This window comes from Heloderma suspectum, chromosome 1 (genome assembly GCF_057233095.1).
Source record: "Heloderma suspectum isolate Gila_16-S chromosome 1, 16-S_ref, whole genome shotgun sequence".
Classification (NCBI taxonomy): Eukaryota; Metazoa; Chordata; class Lepidosauria; order Squamata; family Helodermatidae; genus Heloderma; species Heloderma suspectum.
Window position 1 is genome coordinate 223,976,262 of NC_139458.1, and position 20,268 is coordinate 223,996,529.

The 20,268-nt window shown below is 47.9% G+C and overlaps 1 protein-coding gene across 1 annotated transcript in view; it reads right to left on the reverse strand.

Annotated features, from left to right (window-relative positions):
• Window positions 1-19,618, reverse strand: part of COL6A3 (collagen type VI alpha 3 chain) — a 157,600-nt gene extending 137,982 nt beyond the window's left edge. Inside the window, exon 1 of the mRNA XM_084820265.1 lies at window positions 19,371-19,618. The gene's annotated coding sequence lies outside the window, so the exon portion shown is untranslated. The remainder of the gene's footprint in view (window positions 1-19,370) is intronic.
• Window positions 19,619-20,268: the final 650 nt, after the last annotated feature.

Below are 20,268 nucleotides of genomic sequence, written 5' to 3' on the forward strand. Positions count from 1 at the left end.
AAATGGGTCTACATAACCTGTTTCCTCCAAAAGCATCTGGAGTTGAGCCACCACCACCCTCACCTGGCCCCAAAGGGGGATATAGGCAACTGAGCCATAGTTGTTAAAATCTGCTGGATCCAAAGAGGGTTTTTAAAATGACTGGATAAACAACCACCTCTTTCAAGGAAGCTAGTAGCACCACCCCACTTCAAGGAGGCAGTTAACTACCTCTTGGATCCCCCTTCCCAGCCCTTAAAATCTTTTTAGCCAAGGTTGTTGCTTCTATGTTATATGGTGAAGAACACTGGAGCTTTAGCCAGTCCAGGAGCTGGAGGAGATCCAGGTTGTTTTTTTCCTAAAGGAAGTACTGACTTTACCTGTTGGCACCCCTACTGCACATGTCTGCACTAGATTGCCTTTCTGTTTGGGCTAGAATTCATAACAGAATGTTAACTTTGCCATCTTCGCATCTGGTCTGTAAAGTTTATGGCTCTCCCTTAAATTTTCAAAGGGCAGTAACTGCATTTCAGACACTTGCTGGAGGTCTTGATTGTCAACTAATTAAGATCCAGTCATTGTCCAAATCTCAGTTAAGGCTTTTCATGTTTGGAAAACACTTTCTGACTGATATATTAATCATCCATTCTTCTAGATTTTCAAGTTTGTATCCATGTATCAAATCAGGTCACATGACATGGGACAGGAGTTGGAATAGTTGGTGCTGCTCATGGGACTGAATGTTCCTCCATACAAATAAATTTGCTCCATCTATGGAACTAGCATAAGAGGGAGAAAGGTTCTAGCCTATAATTATACCTGACATGCTTGCTTTCTATATGCAAGTATTTAATTAATTTAGGGCATAATCCTATGGCAATGTCTGTATCCTCTGAACTCAGAAGCTTACAGGCATCCTATGCAGAGCAGGAGGAGCCATGGAGGCAATCTTTGCCTCCCACTCTGCATTTTGGCTTGACGGGCTTTTTTGCCTGTCTAGCTGGGATGCGACAGTGCAGGAGGGAAGGAGCCTGGGGAGGTCTCAAGATATGTCACATCCTGGCTTCCTCAGGCCCTCCCCTCCCCACCCACCGGCCTGCCCCCTTTACCCCCTCTCTGAGGTTGCCTTTGTGACCTCAGAGAAGCAACCGGCATGGTTGGTTCTCTTCGCGCCAGCTGAGAGGGGGAGGGGGCAGGGAGCACGGATTCCTGGATCCATGGTTGGAGCGCTGTCTTTGACCTCAGATCCAGGAATCCAAATTATCCTATAGTCCCCCCAGACTCTGTCTAGGGACCATAGGATTGCTCCCTTATTTATTTGTATATGAAAATGTATTTTCCCATCAAGTGAGCCTCCATCCCCACACTGGTAAAGCCAAGATACAGGTTTGCCATCTCCATGAGAACTAGGGTAACTATATCAAGATAAAATAAGTGTCAATTCCAGGATAGTTCCAAGAATCTAAACTGTAGTGGAAATATTTTTAAAATGCCAGAATTGAGTTATTTCACATTCATGTAGTAGTTTCTGTGCAAGATCCAATGTTCATGACTAATTTGGATGGTTAAAATCCTCAACCAGATATTTTCCCAGCGTTAAACCTCCTAATAAACCTCAGTTATTAATTTACTGGAAGTTCATCCACTGAGATCTGAATCATCTACAGCTGCTCTTCAAGACATTTTAATTATTAAATTATGTGAAAGGTCCACAATACCCCACGGTCCACAGGCCAGCTTCTTGAATTAATCAATGACAAATGTTTCTCAAATGGCTATAGATCAGTTTCACTACAAAACATTTGTTTATATCAGTCTCCCTGACCAGATTATCTAGACTGGCATGCATATGGATCAACTGTTATTTTTTTACATTAAACACTTATTGGGAATCAAGTGATGATGGCATGGGCTTTTCTAAAATGCTGAAAGGTACACAAAACAGAGAGACAGAATAATAGCTTGTGAATATATTAATGGGGGAGGGGGTAATAGAAAGGGCACTGCAGCTGTACCTTTCTACAGCTTTTAAAGTCCATCCATAAATTGATTTGGATCTAGATTTCTGAAAACCAGCAATATCATTCTTTTTTAAACTGCAGATTTCTAGATCTCATTATTGTGAAAATATTTTTCATTCTTTTTTCAAATATGCAGCTTCCCCATTCTGAAAGCTTAAGGCAGATAACAATAATGTATAAACAGATATATTTTTATAAAGTAGGTTAAGGTATAAATAGCAATATAACAAGTGCTGAAAATCCTAACTCTTCCAAAAGCCAGCCCAAAACATAAGATTCATATGTCACATCTCAAAAAAATACTGATGCTTAGGCTTATCCCAGTGAAGAGTGCAGTGTGACCACTGAGAGTATGCTGTTGTGCTGTCTAAACATAGTACAGATTGTAATGGGACACAAGGCAGAAAAAGTCCCATTAAGAATCTAACCCAGTCCGTTCAAACAAATGTGATCCATTTAGACAGGTGCAGGCATTGCCCTAATCCAGATTTCCATACACACTGGGTGACTTTGGCCCAGTCACTGACTTTCAGCCTAACCTACCTCACAGGGTTGTTGTGAGGATAAAGTGTAGAGGAGCACCTTGTAAGTAGCACTAAACTATGGTTTAATGTTATTTTATGTATGTATGTATGTATGTATGTATGATTACATTTATAATGTAGCCTTTTTATTATTACATTTATAATGAAGCCTATAATGGAGCCTTTTTTCCTCCTTCAAGGAACCCAAAGGGGCTTACATGGCGCTCCTCCTCTACATTTTATCCTCACAACAACCCTGTGAAGTAAGTTAGGCTGAGAGTCAGTGACTGGCCCAAAGTCACCCAGGGAGCTTCATGGCCCAGTGGGAACTAGAACCCCAATCTCCCCAGTCCCAGTCCAACAGTCTAACCAGCACACCACACTGGCTCCCTGCTGCAACAGGCTCGGGGGGGGGGGGCAATCAACCAGCTGCCTGATCAACCAGAAAGGGCACAAACTTGGTACTTCTCCAATATCAGATCACTGTGGCAGGGGTGAAACTCCTCACTATGGCTTAGTTCTCAGGACCAAACTACACACAAAGCACAAGTTCTGCAACTGGATCTCCCAATATTTCATATAGAAACAGCAGCAGGGTGGGGGAACACTGATGGGATTGATGATGGGGGAGGGATATTTAACACACTCCCCTAGGATAATTTTCCTAATCTAAATTTCCTTCCCCACCCGCCCACATGCACAAACACCAGGGCCCACGACAACAGAAGGAGAAGCGAATGGAGGAGAACCGGATTTTTCAAGAGGAATCGGCTTTGCTGGGAGCACGGTTCCACGAGCACATTCTCCGGCCCAGTAAAAATTGCTTCACAGAACATACTTCCGGGTGGGGGTGGGGGTTGGAGTGAACATCATCTGACTGGCAGGGGCTGCCCAACCAATAAGAGAGGCTTCCTCCCCCCCTTCTCCTCTACCCTGAAAGTCCAGATGCACCTGCATTTGGAGCCAGAGCCTGCAGGAGAACTTGCCACCATCCGGGAAGAGGTGTGCCTGCTGCCGCCACCACCACCAGGCCTCCCCTGCAGACTTCTGCCTGGCAGACCGCCAGTCCCTGCAGGACCAGGCCCCCAGGTACCGAGCCAGCTGTGCTGCTCCACCTGCCCTCCCTGGAGGGGCTACATAAGCTGGCTGGCTGAGGTGGCCTGGGAGAGCCAGGGTCTGCAGGAGAGGCCACCACCGCCACCACCGGGGAAGAGGCGGGCCTGCTGCTGCTGGGCCTGCTGCTGCTGCTGCTGCTGCAGCAGCAGCAGCAGCAGCAGCAGCAGCACTGGCACCACCATCACTACTGTGGACTCGTCCTGCCTGGCATTATTTTTAAGGGGATTTTTTAGTTGTTGTTGTTGTTTAATTTCTGGGGGGTTCTGTTGAGTTTTTAGGGGTGGGTAGCCTGCCTGATAGGCGGGAGCGAGGGGGCATGTGTCCACCTGATGGAGGCAGTGGGGGGAGTGTTGGGGGCCAGAAGATACTGAGGCTGGGCAGCAGGCGCTGGTGGAGTGCTAGGGGCAGGCCATGCCAGGTAAGGGGAACAAGGGAGAGATGTGTAGTATCTGTCCCCTGCTCCGGGCCTGTCCAGAGCCAAAGGATGGCTGGGGGAGGCATGACCCCATCTTCTGGCCTTCGTTTGCTGCTCTGCAATGCCAGGTCTGTTACCCAGAAAACCTCCCTCATCCATGACATGATCCTGGATGAGGGTGCAGACCTGGCATGTATTACGGAGACCTGGCTGGCCAAGGCTGCTGCTCCAACTCTGGTGGCCATGTGCCCAGCCGGGTTATGCACAGCAGCTGAGGGCTGGGGATCGGGGAGGGGGAGTAGCTGTTATCTACTGAGAGTCCTTGGTCTTCACCAGACCCCCTCTCCGGGAGACCAAGATTGCTGAGTGCATGTACTGGAGGCTGGGCCCGAAGGGCAGTCTGAGGATTCTGCTCGTGTACCGTCCACCCCACTGCACGACTGACTCCCTGGCCGAGGTGCTTGAAGTGGTCTCTGATGTGCGTGTACAGTCCCCTAACTTACTGATGTTGGGGGACTTCAATGTACATTCAGAGGCCATCCTCACAGGAGCACCTTGGGACTTCATGGAGACCGTGGCTTCCTGGGAGCTGCACCATATTCTAACTGGGCCCACCCATGCAACCGGTCATACACTAGACCTTGCGTTTGTTTCTGGAGAAGCGGGGAGTGCTCTGGAAGTCGGGGGTATATCCACCACCCCCTTGTCATGGTCAGATCACTATCTGGTGACGTTAGACTTCTCTGTTCCACAACCCCTCCGCAGGGGTGGAGGACCCATTAAAATGGTATGCCCCAGGCGTCTTATGGATCCGAATGGATTCCTGAACGTGCTTGGGGTACACCAACGGCCACTCAGTCGAGACCCTAGTGGGTGGCTGGAATGCCGCAATCACTGGGGCATTAGATCGGGTGGCTCCGAAACGCCCTCTCCCCCTGAACAGGGCTCGGACTGCACCATGGTTCAATCCGCAGTTATGAGCTCTAAAACAGGAGGTGAGACGGCTAGAGCGCCGGTGGCGGAAGTCTCGCTCCAAAGGCAATCAGACACGGGCTAGAGCTGTATCTTCAGCCTATCACGTGGCGGTGAAGGCAGCAAAAAAGGAATATATTGCTGCCTCTATTGCGTCTGCAGAGTGCTGTCCCAGGAGGCTGTTCCAAGTGGTCCGGAGCCTGGTCGGTCCTGTGGCTCTGGAACCACTGGAGCATTCTAAGGTCTCCTGTGAGGCCTTGGCAAGGCACTTTGCAGATAAAATTGATCAGATTAGGACTGTTACTCCGCACGCTGTGGATAAAGTTAGTGAGCAAGAGGCGGCCTGTAGCTAGGGATGTACGAAAAGGACTTACCTTGTCCCGCAGCTTTTTTCGCGGTGGGGGGGGAGGTGCTTCGCTACTCCCACCAAAGTTCATGCGAGCGGGGGGTGTCTTCCCTCCTCGCCTGGCTAAAATTCAGGCCGGGCGGGAGGCTTTGATTTACGTAGCCTATCACAGCTAGATTTCCAAAGACAGCCATGATAGGCTACATAAATTGTTACGTAGCCTATCACGGCTGACTTTGGAAATCTAGCTGTGATAGGCTACGTAAATCGTTACGTAGGCTATCACGTGTGTGTGTGTGTTTTACATTTACTTTGTAGCGGCGGCGGCAGCGGCGGCGGCCGGTCGGAAGACTGGCCGCCGCCCCCGCCGAAACGCCGCCGAAATACTGCCGGGACCCGCTGCCGAGAGGGACATTTGAAGGAGGTAAGTCCCATCCCGGGGGGGGGCGGAGAATTTCACCGCCAATTTCGGGGGGCCGAATGCGTTGGCATTCGGCCTCCCCGAGATTCATGGAGAAATTCTCTGCCATCCCTAGGCATGGGACAGAAACGGTCTTGGTTGCCTTGGTGGATGATATGAGCAGGGCTCTGGATAGGGGTGAATGCTCCTTCCTTGTTCTCCTCGACCTCTCAGCGGCTTTTGATCCCGTTGACCAAGGTATCCTCCTGGACTGCCTGGAGGGGTTGGGCATTGGAGACACCGTATTAAGATGGTTCCGGTCCTTCCTCTCCGGCAGGTACCAGAGGGAAGCACTGGGAGAGGAGATTTTGGGCCCGTGGCCATTCACTTGTGGGGTACCACAGGGTTCCATCCTCTCTCCAATGCTATTTAACATCTATGTGAAGCTGCTGGGGGCTATCATCAGGAGGTCTGGGGTGCGGTGTCATCAATATGCGGATGACACGCAGCTCTACCTCTCATTCAAATCTTCACCAGGGTTGGCTGTGGATCCCTGTCCAAATGTCTGGAGACGATGAGTGGCTGGATGGGGACAAATAAGCTGAACCCTGACAAGACTGAGGTACTTTTGGTGGGAGACAACAGGAGGCTGGGGGATGTTGACCTGGTGTTGAATGGGGTACGGCTACCCTTGAAAGACCAGGTGCACAGCCTGGGGGTCATTTTGGACTCCCAGCTGTCTATGGAGGCTCAGGTGTCAGCTGTGAGCTGGACAGCGCTGTATCAACTCCATCTGATACGGCGGCTGCACCCCTTCCTTCCCGACCATCTGCTCCCATCGGTAGTACATGCCCTGGTATCCTCTCGTTTAGACTACTGTAATGCGCTCTACGTGGGGTTACCCCTGAAGACGGTTTGGAAGCTGCAGCTGGTACAGAATGCCATGGCTTGCCTGATTAAAGGCAGCCGCTGGCGAGATCACATCACTCCAGTGCTGAAGGAGTTGCGCTGGTTACCAGTTGTTTTCTGGGCCAAATTCAAGGTGTTGGTTTTGACCTTTAAAACCCTATACGGTTCTGGCCCAGCCTATCTTAAGGAGCGCCTCCAGCAACACTAGACAGGCCACTTAACAAGATCTGCCTCGATGGCCTTCTCTCTGTCCCATCAGCCAGGAGAGCTAGACTGGTGGGGACGAGGGAGAGGGCCTTTTCTGTGGTGGCCCCCACTCTGTGGAACTCCCTCCCTAGGGAACTCCGCCATGCCCCCTCCCTAGGGAGCTTCCGCCGTGCATTAAAAATGTGGTTGTTCAGGCAGGCATTTAGAAAACATTTTTATTGTAGAATTTTATTGTTTTAAACTGTTTTATTATATTCTGTACATCTCCCAGAGTGGCTGGGTGACCTGCCAGATGGGCGATTAATAAATTTAATAAATAAATAAAATAAAATAAATTTCAGGGGCAAGTCTCATTGAGCACAGTTGGAGTTACTTCTGAGTAGACACACACATGCTTGTGCTGGGAAAGCGGGGGAACACAAAGATGGAAACCAGCCCCCATTTTAACCCCCAGGACCTCATTGACCACAATGGGAGTTACTTCTGAGGAGACAGTAATGGGTTTGTTGTGAGAAAGAGACAGAAACCAGCCCCAGTTTTAACACACAGGATCTCTATAAGGAAGCTGTGAAGTGAAGTAAGCTTCACTTCCTAAGGCAATGAATCGGAGCCTCGAGATTGCGCTTAATCACACTTAAGGAATTGGGCTTTAAAATGTGCCATGTCAATTGAGGGGGTTCTCTGTTACTTCTGTGGCCACTGACAGGGCAAGTCTCATTCAGCACAATGGGAGGAAACATGCCTTGACTGGGGTCATGGTGAAAGGCACACCCCTGGGCAGGGCTAGCATACCAGAGCTAAATGCAGGGGCTGGGGCACACAGCAACTATACTGGGGTGGTCCAGACTTAAGGAAAAGAATCAGACTTTAAGAAGTCTCAGGAAATCTGTTTTTTCAGTTCCCTGACAAGCGCTGGGGTGGTTGCTGGATGACCACGACGTCATCTATCCCTAATGACCTCAACATGCTGCTGGCTTGGAGTAAATCACTGGTGGAAACACCCCCCAAGCTGCTATTATCCTCCTGATTACAGCAAAATGGCTTAGCCAATGTACTACACAAGCTCATTATAATATTAGATTAACCATTCAAGCAAAATCACCTAAGTAAGGGCAAATGCATGGACTAAAATGCTTACATTGTTTCCATTATGAAGCCCCAATAATTAAAGTACCTTTCATCCTTATTCTGTTTTGTGACTCTGAAGCCCTGAAATCTACACACACATCATTTTTCAAATAATTATTTACTGTACCCTTAATCTCTCTGCCAGCTTTCTAAAAGCTGTGTTGCTGGGTCTTTTTGCATGCACCTGGAGAATTTGAATGATCATTACATTAAAAGCAAGTTAAGGCCAAACATGGGGGCAGCCATGTTTGTCATGTGTCTGCCCCATTCATGTGTGTGTAAGTTTAGTTTTAACATTAAAAGGGATGTGTGCGTGAAGAAAGCTGAGAACTCCCTCGCCTTACCTCCCTGTAGTCTCTTGACCAAGGCTCTTTTCTCCTAGCCTGGCTCATTTTCAGTATTGGAAGTGGGCTGGGAGGAAAAGGGTATTTCAGTGATGGATTGTGCCATGGGGAGTAAAAGTGGGGAGGGTTCAGCTCTCCCCACCCATGCTTCTCTCTTGATATTAAATGTAGACCCACTCCCTACTCCATATGTGAATGAGGAAGACAAGTGATAAGACAAATATGCCTGCCCCCAGTATACCTAGCTTGGCCCCTTTTTTGCAATGAGAAAATTGTCCCTTTTTGTTCTAAATCTGCATTTCAAGATCAGAACATGTTGAAGGCTCCTTCCAGATGAAATGCCCTGCCTCATTCATGTAATTTTCCAGGTGGAAAATATGCCCGCCCATTGTCCAGGTGGGCGGACAATGTGTAAGCTTCCTGTGTTTTTCTATCTCCTTTTCCATCTTTTTTTCTGTCCACTAAAAAAACTGTTAAGAGGTGCACAATGCCTTTGGATTAGTAGCGCTAGGAGCCCTCTGTCTGGAAGCAACCAAAGGAAATGATTAAGAGTAAACCTGTATCCAACTTGTACTTGTCTTTTCCACCATGAATACAAGCTGACATCATACATTCCATTCTAGTTTGAGCACATTGTTGTAGCCATCATGGACCAAAATCTTTCATCATTGAATCAGACTAATGCACTCTTTTGTTTGTTTATTATTTACTGCATTTCTATACTGCCTTGTTGGAACCAGCCAAGGCAATTTACAAAAGTTCAGAAAACAAACATCATAAACAGAGGCATAGTAAAATGTTAAAAACAACCTTAAAATAGTAACAATTATTTTAAAAGCCAAATTAAAAAACTATTTGAGATCTGTTAAGGGGACTAAGAGTAAGGGAGCTAATGAAATCCTGCTGAAATCTCTGCTGCAAAATGTGGTTGCTGGCTCTTTGCAGTAAACCCCCATCTGCTAAATTCTTTGGTCTTATAATCCAGCTGGACAACTGTTTCTCACAGACCATGGGGAAGAGGAGTTGAATGTTGTAACACTCAAGCTGCTCCTTGCACATGTAGCACACTTTGTGCTAATTTTGTCCAATTCCAATGAGATCAAATACTGGCCTGTCCTTTAAGTTTACCCCAGCACTCCAGCCTTGCCTGAGATAGCCATTTGGTTGGGCTTTGGGATCTGGTGAAATATTCATAAGTGTGTTCACTCTTGCAAACCTTGCAAATTGCCAGGGCTAGCCAGTGGAGATAAGAGTAGATAGATAGGCACAAGCGCCAAACGGTGAGACTGAAGGGAGTGGTGCAGAGCTTGGACTCATCAAAACAGTTTTAGGAGGCCGATCCGGATGAGAGACCACCAGCACAAGTGATTTCCGTGATAGTGGCTTCAAGCTACATCTAGTTAGAACTCTTCTCAGGAATACCCAAGTCTAGCATACAAGGCTCTCTGTTCAGTATCTCATTTCTGCACCCTCACACTTTCCTCTACCAACACAAGACACACAGGCCAAGATTTCCTTGCATCACATTTCTCAGAGCTTTCATGCATGCCAATGCTAGGGAAAATTACAAGTAAACAAAACAAGGGAGGATAAAGGTTATATATGTCTCACTGTCATAAAATAGACTTCTATTTGTTTTTTGTAAATCATATTTATAATTAAACTTTACCTGTTTTCTCCTTCTGATACCTCAGCCTAAACTGGTAAGAGGAAAAGGAATATTTCTGAAAGAAGCAGGGAACTCCCTTAAAACTCAACAAGTCTTTGTATGCGGTAACATTTTACCAACCACCCTCCCTCCACCGATGCCACTCAGCATCTTAATGTGGAATACAGAACATTAGGATCTGGAAAAAATGATGGAACTCCAAGGCTGGGCTTCTGAATCACAAGAGAGAAAACAGGCAACAGAACTAGTTCAGTCCAGCGGATGGCATCTTGATCTTGACGGATGCAGAACTAGAACAACTCACGTGTCCGCTGGTGAAGTGGCAATACAAGGCACAGTCTCATCATGGGGAAAAGTCTTCTGCACAAGGCCCATTGAAATGCATGGCAGCTATACAAGCACATTTGTTGTGACTTTGGGCTTTTCCCTAGGAAACAACCACCATATTTGCATGGAACAGTAAACCAGGCTTGCTATGGACAAGCTACATACTGGTACACAGAGCCCATTTGCTCCGGCTTGGCTCCACCTGCTACTGTGACTAAATAAATAGGGCTGTGCAGTGCAGGGACACACCGATCTGCCTTGAAGGCCGCTTTGGGGCTTCTAAGGTGGGCCCGCTACACTTTGGGCTGCATCAGGGCTCCCCCGACCAGCTTTGCTCTCCCCCCGCTGCCCCTGCTGCACTGTGTGAGCCCCCCAGTTCCTTACCTCAGCCCTTGGGATGTGTGCAGGCAGCCGTCTTCCTGCTCCAGGGAGTCGTCACTGCCACCATCATCACCAGCTCCTGAGCCCTTGGGACGCGCGCCAGCAGCCCTCTTCCTGTTCTAGGGAGTCACCTTTGTTAAAATGGCGACTCCTTGCATTTATGGAAATAGATCCTGTGCAAATGGCACAGAATCTATTTCCAGAAATACGGGGAGTTGCCATTTAAGCAATGGCGACTCCCTGGAATAGGACAAGGGCCGCAGTGTGCATCCCAAGGGCCCAGGTAAGGAGCTGGGGGCTTGGCAGTGGCCGTGGCGTGGCTGGGCTTCTGGATCGCTCTGAAATGCCACCAGAGTGTTTTGGAGCGATGCAGCCCACTTCATGCCACTTCATATCCCCTCCGCCATGCCTCAGAAGCAGCCCGAAGCACCCCGCTTCGGCTCAGAACTTGAGCTTCAAGCTGAAGCAGTGCACAGCCCTACAAATAAACTAAAATGGTTTGTTTGACATGTCAGTGATCCTGGCTTGTTCTGCCTCCTACAAGCCAGGTTCATAAACCAGGATTTGTTCTTGGCTTTGTTCCAAGAACTTAGAACAACATTTGTTTTTATTCTTGGTTTTGTTGTTGGATTTATTCCATCATGGAATTTGTTGATGGTAAGTCAGAAATCCCTGGAATCCTAGTTTACCATTCAGTGACAATGCAGCCAGTGTGAAGTGGGTTAGCTATCTGTGGGATAGGTTCATACATAGCGCTCTGACAGAGATTGTGGTCCCGAGTCATGTAAGGCTTTATAGTCCAAAACAAGCACCTTGAAGTAGTCTTGGAAATGTACAGGCAGCCAGTGCAAGTAGGCCAAAATTAGTGTTATATGTTCGGACCTTCTGGTCCCTGTTAGCAATCTGGCCACCACATTTTGCGCGAGCTGCAGTTTCTGAACCGTCTTCAAAGGCAGCCCCACGTAGAGTGCATTGCAGTAATCTAACTTGGAGATTACCAGAGCACAGACAACTGAAGCCAGGTTATCCCTGTCCAGATAGGGGCATACCTGGGCCACCAACCAACACACTATTCTGTGTGTGTTTGACTTGCTGCCTGGTGTGTGTCTTGCTTCAGTGCTTTTGTCACCTGGAACCATCTGCTTGCAGGAACTTTTATTTCTCACTTTCTACTTGGGTCACATTTGAAACTGGATTGTATTGCTTGACTGTTGCCCACCAGTCCTTGGCTTTGGTTTGCTAGACTCCAGGCATAGCCACACCTGCTCATGCCCAGGAGTTCCCCTATTTTCATTTGTGAAAGACTGGGTGGTATGTCAGTGCATCCTCCCGCAGCTTAAATATGGTTCTGGAGTTTTGCGTGGGGAAGAAGGAAGATTGAGCCTCCCCAACAACAGTGGAGCTGCACGCAAGAAAGAGGGGAGGGGCACTGCTTGCTTGTTGGTGGTGGGGTGTTGCCATCACTATAACATTTACTCTTCCCCATAGGAAGGCAGCCATGCACTTACATGTGAGAAAGTAAAGGCATGCATTCAGGGACACCACTGGAGTGGGAGTGGAATCTACCCCCTGGTAATCCCAGCAACTGGAATGAGAAAAAGCAGGCCTTTTCCTTGGTCAATTGTGTTCTAGATAGTTTGCTTTACCCCACAGAACTCAGTAGGAGTTACTGAGAATCAAACCAGACCCTACCTCTGCAGCCCTGCACTGGGTTCTGTATGTATGCATAGATGGATGCTTCCCACCCCCACCCCAATATCCATACGTACAGTGTTAGTGTGAAAGGGACCAATGTGTGTACCTCTGTATGCACATAGGTCCCTTGTCAGACCAGTATTGTGTGGTCCTGCTTCCCCTTCACGTCTTCAGTGAATGCATGGAGGGTGAAAAAGTGAATAGCCCTAACATACTGTAAGAGTGGAAGGTAATGTTGAGAACAGGCTTTCATACATATACATGGATATTTTCCACCAATGTATTCTTCATGATTCTCCTTAAGCCACAGAGAAATAATACAAGAAAGTATGGTAAAACAAATAATGAACATAAATCTGTTAATAGATATATAGGCATGGTTTTTCCTGCTTCCATAAATCCACTCAGCAGCTTCCCAGGGGCAAGAGCTCCTGGCTCTTTGGCAAGGGACCTTCTCAACACTCATAAGAGGCCCCTGCTCCCCCCTGCCTAGTTGGAGGCAGGGTGGGGAGGGGCTCCTTGTGCCATGCTGCTGAGCTGTGGGGAGCTTGCTGCTTGTGTCCCCTCCTGCTGCTGCATGGTCCAAAGCGAACTGTGATAAGAGAGACCCCTCCCCTTCTCCACATTCTCAGGACCAGGTACATACAGAAGAACTGGGTGTGTGGTGGGTGGTGATCACAAATTCTGGGGTAGGAAGCCAGGCCAACATTTCTGAAGCCCTGAAATGGCTAATTTTCATGTCAGGTTATTTAAGTCTGAACAAATTTATAACAACACGTTTAAGAGTACAGAGCCTGCACTTAAAATATGAAATCTGACCAGAAGGCCAACAAAATGGGGGGGAGGAAACCCCCCAAACTGAGCACTCCATTGTTTAAAACCAGTGAGGAAGCAATAAATATATTGTAATAGGAGCCTGAAATGGTTGCTAAAACTTGGCCTATCAGTCCAAGCAATAGGATTTTTATAAATTTCCAGGCAAGGGATCAGGGCATTGGATTAAAAACTGCATTCACAATGATGATATGATTCACCAGACAGCGCCTGTGGGGAAGCTGAGGGGGTGGGAAGGATTCCCTGGATCTGCTTCTCCATGAGACATCATAGTCACAACTCTTGTGGGTGGTTTCCTTCCCTCCACTGCCAAGCAGCTTGTGAGGATGTAGCAGGGCGGGCAGCGGGGAGGAAAAGGGAGAGAGAGCAGGTTTTGTCTCCCTAGAAAGAGAGTGACTTGATGGGAACCATTACTAAGAGTTAGAGGAGTGGGGGGAAATTATAGGGGTCCGTGCATAGCCTTCCTCAGGCCTAAAAATTGTAAGGCGCCTATGAATCACCATGGGGGGAAAAGCCACAAAGGGTCTGGCAGAGTTTCTCTCCCAATCAAAATCCCACTGAAACCACTGGAATGAATGGGACTTGGGCCATTCCAGTTTTGGTCAGGAGTGGTGATGGGCTAGGGGCAGAGTCAGGAAACAGGTTTTGGCCAGGAATATCTTTCTCACCCAGGGAACTGATCAGGAAGGGAGCGCTACTAGAGAAAATGACAAGGAGTTTGCCATGGCCTTCTCAGAGATGAGTCATAACAGAAATCTACCAAAGGAGAAACCCGGGTTTAGCTTTCTAAGCCCTTGGCAGTTTACAGCTGACTCCCTGTCAGCATGTTTCTACCTCACCCTGCAACATTCATACATCCAACGCAGGCCTGTTACATCTATTCCTTCTTTTTGCAACACAGGATTGATCCACTAAAAGGATTAGATTCCATACTCTTGTGTTCCATTTGTAGGCCTCCATAAAGCCAGGTACAGTTATGCATGCGGAGGAAACTGCCATCCAGTCACATATAAGAAGTAGAAGCTGGCTTCCTGCATCCACTTGTGGCTACCTCTACCCTTAGGAGACACTTTTCACTATTTTCACCTGAAAGTGTAAGTGTAAGCAAGCAAACATGCAAACATGGGAAAACTGGATGTTCGCACCGTGGTGCAATGCAGGAACAAGAGTGGGCGGGAGATTAGCTCCCATAAGCAGAGCTCCTAGCAATGCAATTCTCTTGCTTCCTATTAGGGCCAGTACTCCCTCAGTTTTAGGCTTTAGCACTAAACATTGGTGGGGAACCATTGGGAGTTAGATTGCCCCCAGACCGCCCCCATGGGCCAGATTATGTCGGGGGGGGGGGGCTCATCTGTGACAGCACCAGCAGGGCCCGTCCCCTGATGTCATCAGGTCCCCAGACAAAGTGTTGAGGAACCCACTTCACTCTGGCTGGGCTTTTCCCAGCCAGGGAAAGCCAGGGCGGAGCAAAGCCAGCTCCCAGATCAAGTGTCAGGAGCACCCTAGCTGCCTCTTAAAAGTCCCCTCCAGTAGCCCAGACAAGACGCAGACAAAAAGGATTCTCTCCAAGGCTTTATTCCTTTCCAACTTAATGACTCTTTCAGATGCTAATTGCCAGCGACTAAGCAAAGAACTGCACAGGGTATCCTAACAGGGTAACCTAAGCTCCATCTACGCAGTTGGTCCCCGTTTTGAGGAGAAGGGCAGGAAAGCTCTGAAACTTATGGGCTAGGAGGGGAGGCTCCCCCCCTTACCCGTGGGGCATCGGGGCGCAGCTGTTGCCGTAGCGCCAAGTGGGCTGAGCGCTGCCTCTTGGCGCCCTCCACCTCGCGCCTCTCTCTGCACCGGCGCCTTGTGTCTAGCAACAACCGAACTCCCGCTCTTTCGCTGCCAGGGTCACTATCTCTCTCAGGAATGCGAGCAGGGGGCACTTTCCATGCAGCTGTGCCTCTGATAGATGAGCGGGCTCCCCTCCCATGGGTTGTAGTAGCTCTTCCTCAGAATCAGAGCTGCTTTGGGGCTCTATGGGCTCAGTTCCAACCCTGACATCAAGCATTCCTCTGGTCGCTGCCTCAGTCGGGGAGCCAGCTGCACTCTGCCTGAGCTTTCCCTGGCTGGGAAAAGCCCAAGCGGAGCAAAGCGCACCAAACCACCACCTTTGCTCCTCCTTCATGTTCTCCACACGGGGAATGTGGCGGGAGGGCAAAGTGGACACAGTCCATGCTTTGAGGAGCTGAGGTCAAGTCCCAACTTTGGGAATCAACTATTGCTTCAAAATGCAGGCTGAATGTGCAGCGGCATCACTCTTCCTTCACTTTCCCAGTACAGGAAACACGAGGGGAGGAGTGGAGTGGACTCAGAAGGTACCTTGAAGCATTGGCTGAGTGTGCAGCCAACTCTGCTCCGCCATCACCTTCCCCCCCTTCTGAGCGGGAGCAGCCTGGAGCAGGGGCCTCCTGGTGGGCCCAAATTGGCCCACAGACTAGAGATTCCCCAACTCTGGGCAATGTAATTGTAACATGGAAAAAACAAACACAAATCCACCATCCCCCCACACCCCAGAGATGATGATTTTCTCTACCATAAATGTGGCTGCACTGATTGCAGTCAATGAACTTCAATCACAAGGAATCACCACTGTTCTGTTAATATAGAATACTGTTATTGTTATTGGCTAAGCAAACATAATGGCCTCAATCCAACAACCATCTCTACAAGCTAAAAAAGCTGTACCATACTGAGATTAGAGTCAGGCTCCAATGAGTGCGAAATGTGTTCAGAGTCTACAGCGAGGGTCCCCAGTGAAGCAGCTATGCCTGCCATGGCACCGGTGGAGACCTCCAACAGCACCCACGTAGCATTCCCCTCCCTAGTCCCTGCCCCCTTCAAAAAAATTATTTTAAGAAAAGTGTTAGGGCAGACTTCTTTCTCTCCCTTTCTAGCCTTGCTCTTTCTCTCCCCTCTACCCCTTTGCCTTGCTATTTCCCCCTCCCTCCCTCTCTCCCTCCCTCTAGCCCTGCTAGTTCCCCCAACCTCTGTAGCTCACTGTTTCTACCCCTCCCACCCTCTAGCCTTGCTCTTTCTCTACCTCTTTGTCTTGCTGTTTTCCTTCCCTCCCGGCCTCTAGCTTCACTGTTTCTCTTCCCTGCCCCTCTATAGCCAGGCCCCATGGCAGCCATTATGCAACTAGCCACATCCACCATGGGCACCATTTTGTGGTGGGGCCCCCAACGACTTCTCATATTCCCAAATGTGCCCATGACCATGAGTCCAAAAAAGTTGGGGACACTGGTCGACAGGCCACATCAGGAATGTCACAGGCAGCATTAGCAGAGCAGAGTGGACTCTCCTGCTCCTTATTCCACATACCCTGCAACATTTCACAAACAAAAACACTGCAGTTCCCATCCCAAGAATCACTGCCCAAGCCCACTCTTATACATTGTTGAAACCTTTACCCTGACAACTGTATGCTATTCTCATTTACGTTGCAACCAGCGCATAGTTCCAAGGAAGGCACTAGAAATAAACTAGGATCTTACACTTTTATTTCTTGTACAATAGCACTAGGATAATACATATTGCCTTCAGTATTCAAAGTGCTTTACATATACTCAGTGCCAGCTCCAGGTTTCTGAGGGCCCTGGATCAAGACATCCTCAATGAGCTCCCTCCGTCAGCGAGCCTACCTTCTCACCGCCATTGTCACTGGCTGCTATTGCGCCTCATTCTCTTTCTCATCATTGCTGCCACCTGCTTGCCTGACAGGCAGAGAGCCAGAGAGCAGGCAGGCAGTGGCATCTACTGCTGCTCTTCCTCACCACCTCTGTTTGGGCCAGGGTGAGAGCCAGGTTGCAGTGATGGAGAGGAGGAGCAAGTCCAGGAGAGTCTTGGCAGTGGGTCCCTGCTGGGTGTGGGCCCTCAGCAGGTGCCCAGCCTTGACACTGGCTCTGCAGGCACTGGCTTGGTAATCCATACAACAGTCATGTTAGGTACTATTACCCCCATATTGCAGATGGGTAGACTGAGGCTGACCCAGAGAGAGAGAGAGAGAGAGAGAATCTTGCAAAAAGTGGTAAAGCAAAATAATGAAATGTTGCATGTACTTGCACATCAAGGGATTCGGGTTGCAAATCTAACTCCTTAGGTCATGTCTTGAACTTGGCCACTAGAACAACATTTTGTCATTTTGCCAAGGCCCTAAATTTTCCACTTAATTTTGAGTTTTCAGATGCTGGAGTCTGCATTAAATATTGATATCTGTATTTTGAAAATGTTTGCAAACTGTACACTTCAGTGGGAAATCTGCATTCTTAAACCCATAGATTTTCAGTGCAATGCCATGCCTGCTTACCTGGAACTGAAGTAAGTCCCACTGTGTTCAATGGAATTTACTCTCATGTAAGTGTGTATGGGACTGAAGCCTTAATCGGAATAACAAGTAAATGGGCACAAAGAATAGTTTTGAATTCCATTTTTCAAAATCATTTCAGCCCCATTATAAACATTCCCAGATACACCAATTAGCTTAATTGCAGTTTCCAGCTTGAATGAAACTCTAAGAGGGACTAGGATTTTCATCAAAGGTCCTGGTCCCACAGATAGATCTAGGGCTCAATTGGCAGATCTCCACTTAATATCCTTGTAGAGCTGCATGGTCATTTTGCAAGGAAAGAGGTGGAGTTTTTTTCAGTCTGCATTTTAACACAGAAGAGCTGTGATGAGAAGCTTTTTCTCAGCAGCCAACAGGTGTGTCCCTGTCCCATGATGAGACTTTTTGTTGTTCAATATGGGATATGATTATGATGATAAACACCTAAACCACAGCTCAATATGAAAGGCCAAACTCAAGATAAACTCATTTGTGAATGCATTGGCAACATGGAGGGATGGATCAGAAGGGAAAAGGGAGAAATGGACATAAAACAGATAATTGGGCATTCTACTCATGCATCCAGGTTGCTGTCCTATCCTATCCCTTAGATGACACCAGTGTGCTCCAGGGCACTTCCAAAGCAGCTTCCTGGAACATATTTGCTTACCTTTGCTTTCCACTACTCTTGCTAATTCACACAGGTGAGATATTTTCAAGCAAGAACAGCCATGGTTATTGCTTAATTTTTGCTCTATACACCCCATCTGTGCACTTGGACTTTGTTTTTCCAGCATGGAATTTTCCCCAGGCACCCCTTCACACAGATGCTGTTGGAGACTATCCAGGGCTCTGCCCTCCTAAGAAATCCTTGGACTCCTTTTGGATCCATGCAGAGGCCAGGTCTTAATACACTTTTTCTAAAGGAAAAGGCTTGAAGTCATTTCGGGATGAGCCCCTTTCCAAGGACCCCAGGTACATTCTTGCTTAGTAGACCTTTTGGGTCCTGAACCTTCTTGGGGATCCTCTCCTGAGTTTAACATTCTCTGTCTTAGAGCTTCTCAGACTTGACACCTCAGCACAACTCTGGGTGGAACATGAAAGCCTCATCAAACAGCAGTGACAGTGTAAATAAAACATCACTTGCCCTGGTGTGTGTATTTTGAATCTGCTGCTCGTCCAGAGTAAATGCCTAAATTCCTCAACAACTCACTCCATTGCCATCTCTCCCCAACCCCCTCATACTGCAAGCACAATAATCTGTTCAGGTCCTAGAGCCAACACGCCAACTGAATTCACAGGAGTAGGAGGAAACGCACATCGTAGGTAACTGCAGTCTGCAGAAATATTCTACTTCAGGTGTGAGTGGGAGTTACACCCCCTCCTCTCTCCCTGCTTTTCTTGCCAGTTCTCCCTTCACAGCCTTCACTGAACTCCTTCCCCACCCCACCCCTCCACCCCCACCCCCACCCCCCCAGCCAAGGGACAGAAACCCACCCCCAGGCCATCCTGCAGTGCCCACACACAGAGAGACAAGCTCTGCTACTGTCTGTCACCTCGATGGATGGGATTGTCCCACTCAGGTATGCAAGACAGCTACAAGAGACAGACAGCTACAGTTCCCTCCTGGCTGCTCCCACTCCCTGAACTCACCCTACCGACACACAACTCAGAATCAAATTGTCAGATTACAGTGTTCCTTTTACAGTAAAGTACAATGAAAACACTTACCCCTGAGTGTCTAAAATTAGGGATTCCAGGGCCTTATTCAGGGAGTTGTTTGCACATTGAACTCATTTCTTCATTTGGCTAAATTCCCCTATTTCTCCCCCAGTGCTTTTCTCCACAGCGAAAGAGAGGAAGTTGGGATTCCGAATATATCTATCTCCCCACTTGCAGTTCTTCCAGTTGGGTCCGCGCAGTGGAGAATCGAGCTGCCTTTGGTGGAAGATGCAGCTCAGAAGTGGATTGTCTCTAGTGTTACAATCAAGGCCTCCTCACTGACTGACCCAAACTGTAAATGAAAAGCAGACTTGCTCAAACTGTGAATGGCTGTTTCTTCTGGCCCCTGTGTGCAGGATGATGTCACAGTTCCAGCGTTGCCTCCATCCCACAGTTTTGCATGAGCATTTCAAAATAAAGTTCCTCCTTGCTGATCACCTTTTGGGAAGGAATCTCTGAAACAAGGTTTTCTCTTTCACACGTTGCCCCGGGATGCCTTGCCAGAACTGAGTCAGCACGTCAGCTGTTTTTCATAATTTACTTGAGAGCAGAAAACAGAAAAAGCAATTGGCTTTTCCACATTTAATGTAAAAGAAAACCTTTAATTTTTTTAAGCTTTAACATTTAAGGCTTATATTTTAGCACCAAGTTGATTCTGATTTTTATACTTAATAGTAAGTAGAGAATCTGTTTCTGAGACTTCGAAAGAAATCACAAAACTATATATTGCCTCAATTTTATTTTCAACATTATAATATTGGAATCATTATTGTGGGTGAATGTTTGTATAATGGGCTCAGGGTGGGTGGGGACAAACAACTCCTCCTCTCAACGCATAGCTCTCTCCCCCACCCCTGCTTACTACCCACATTGCTATATTACTTGCAGTAAAATGTTTTTTCACCAT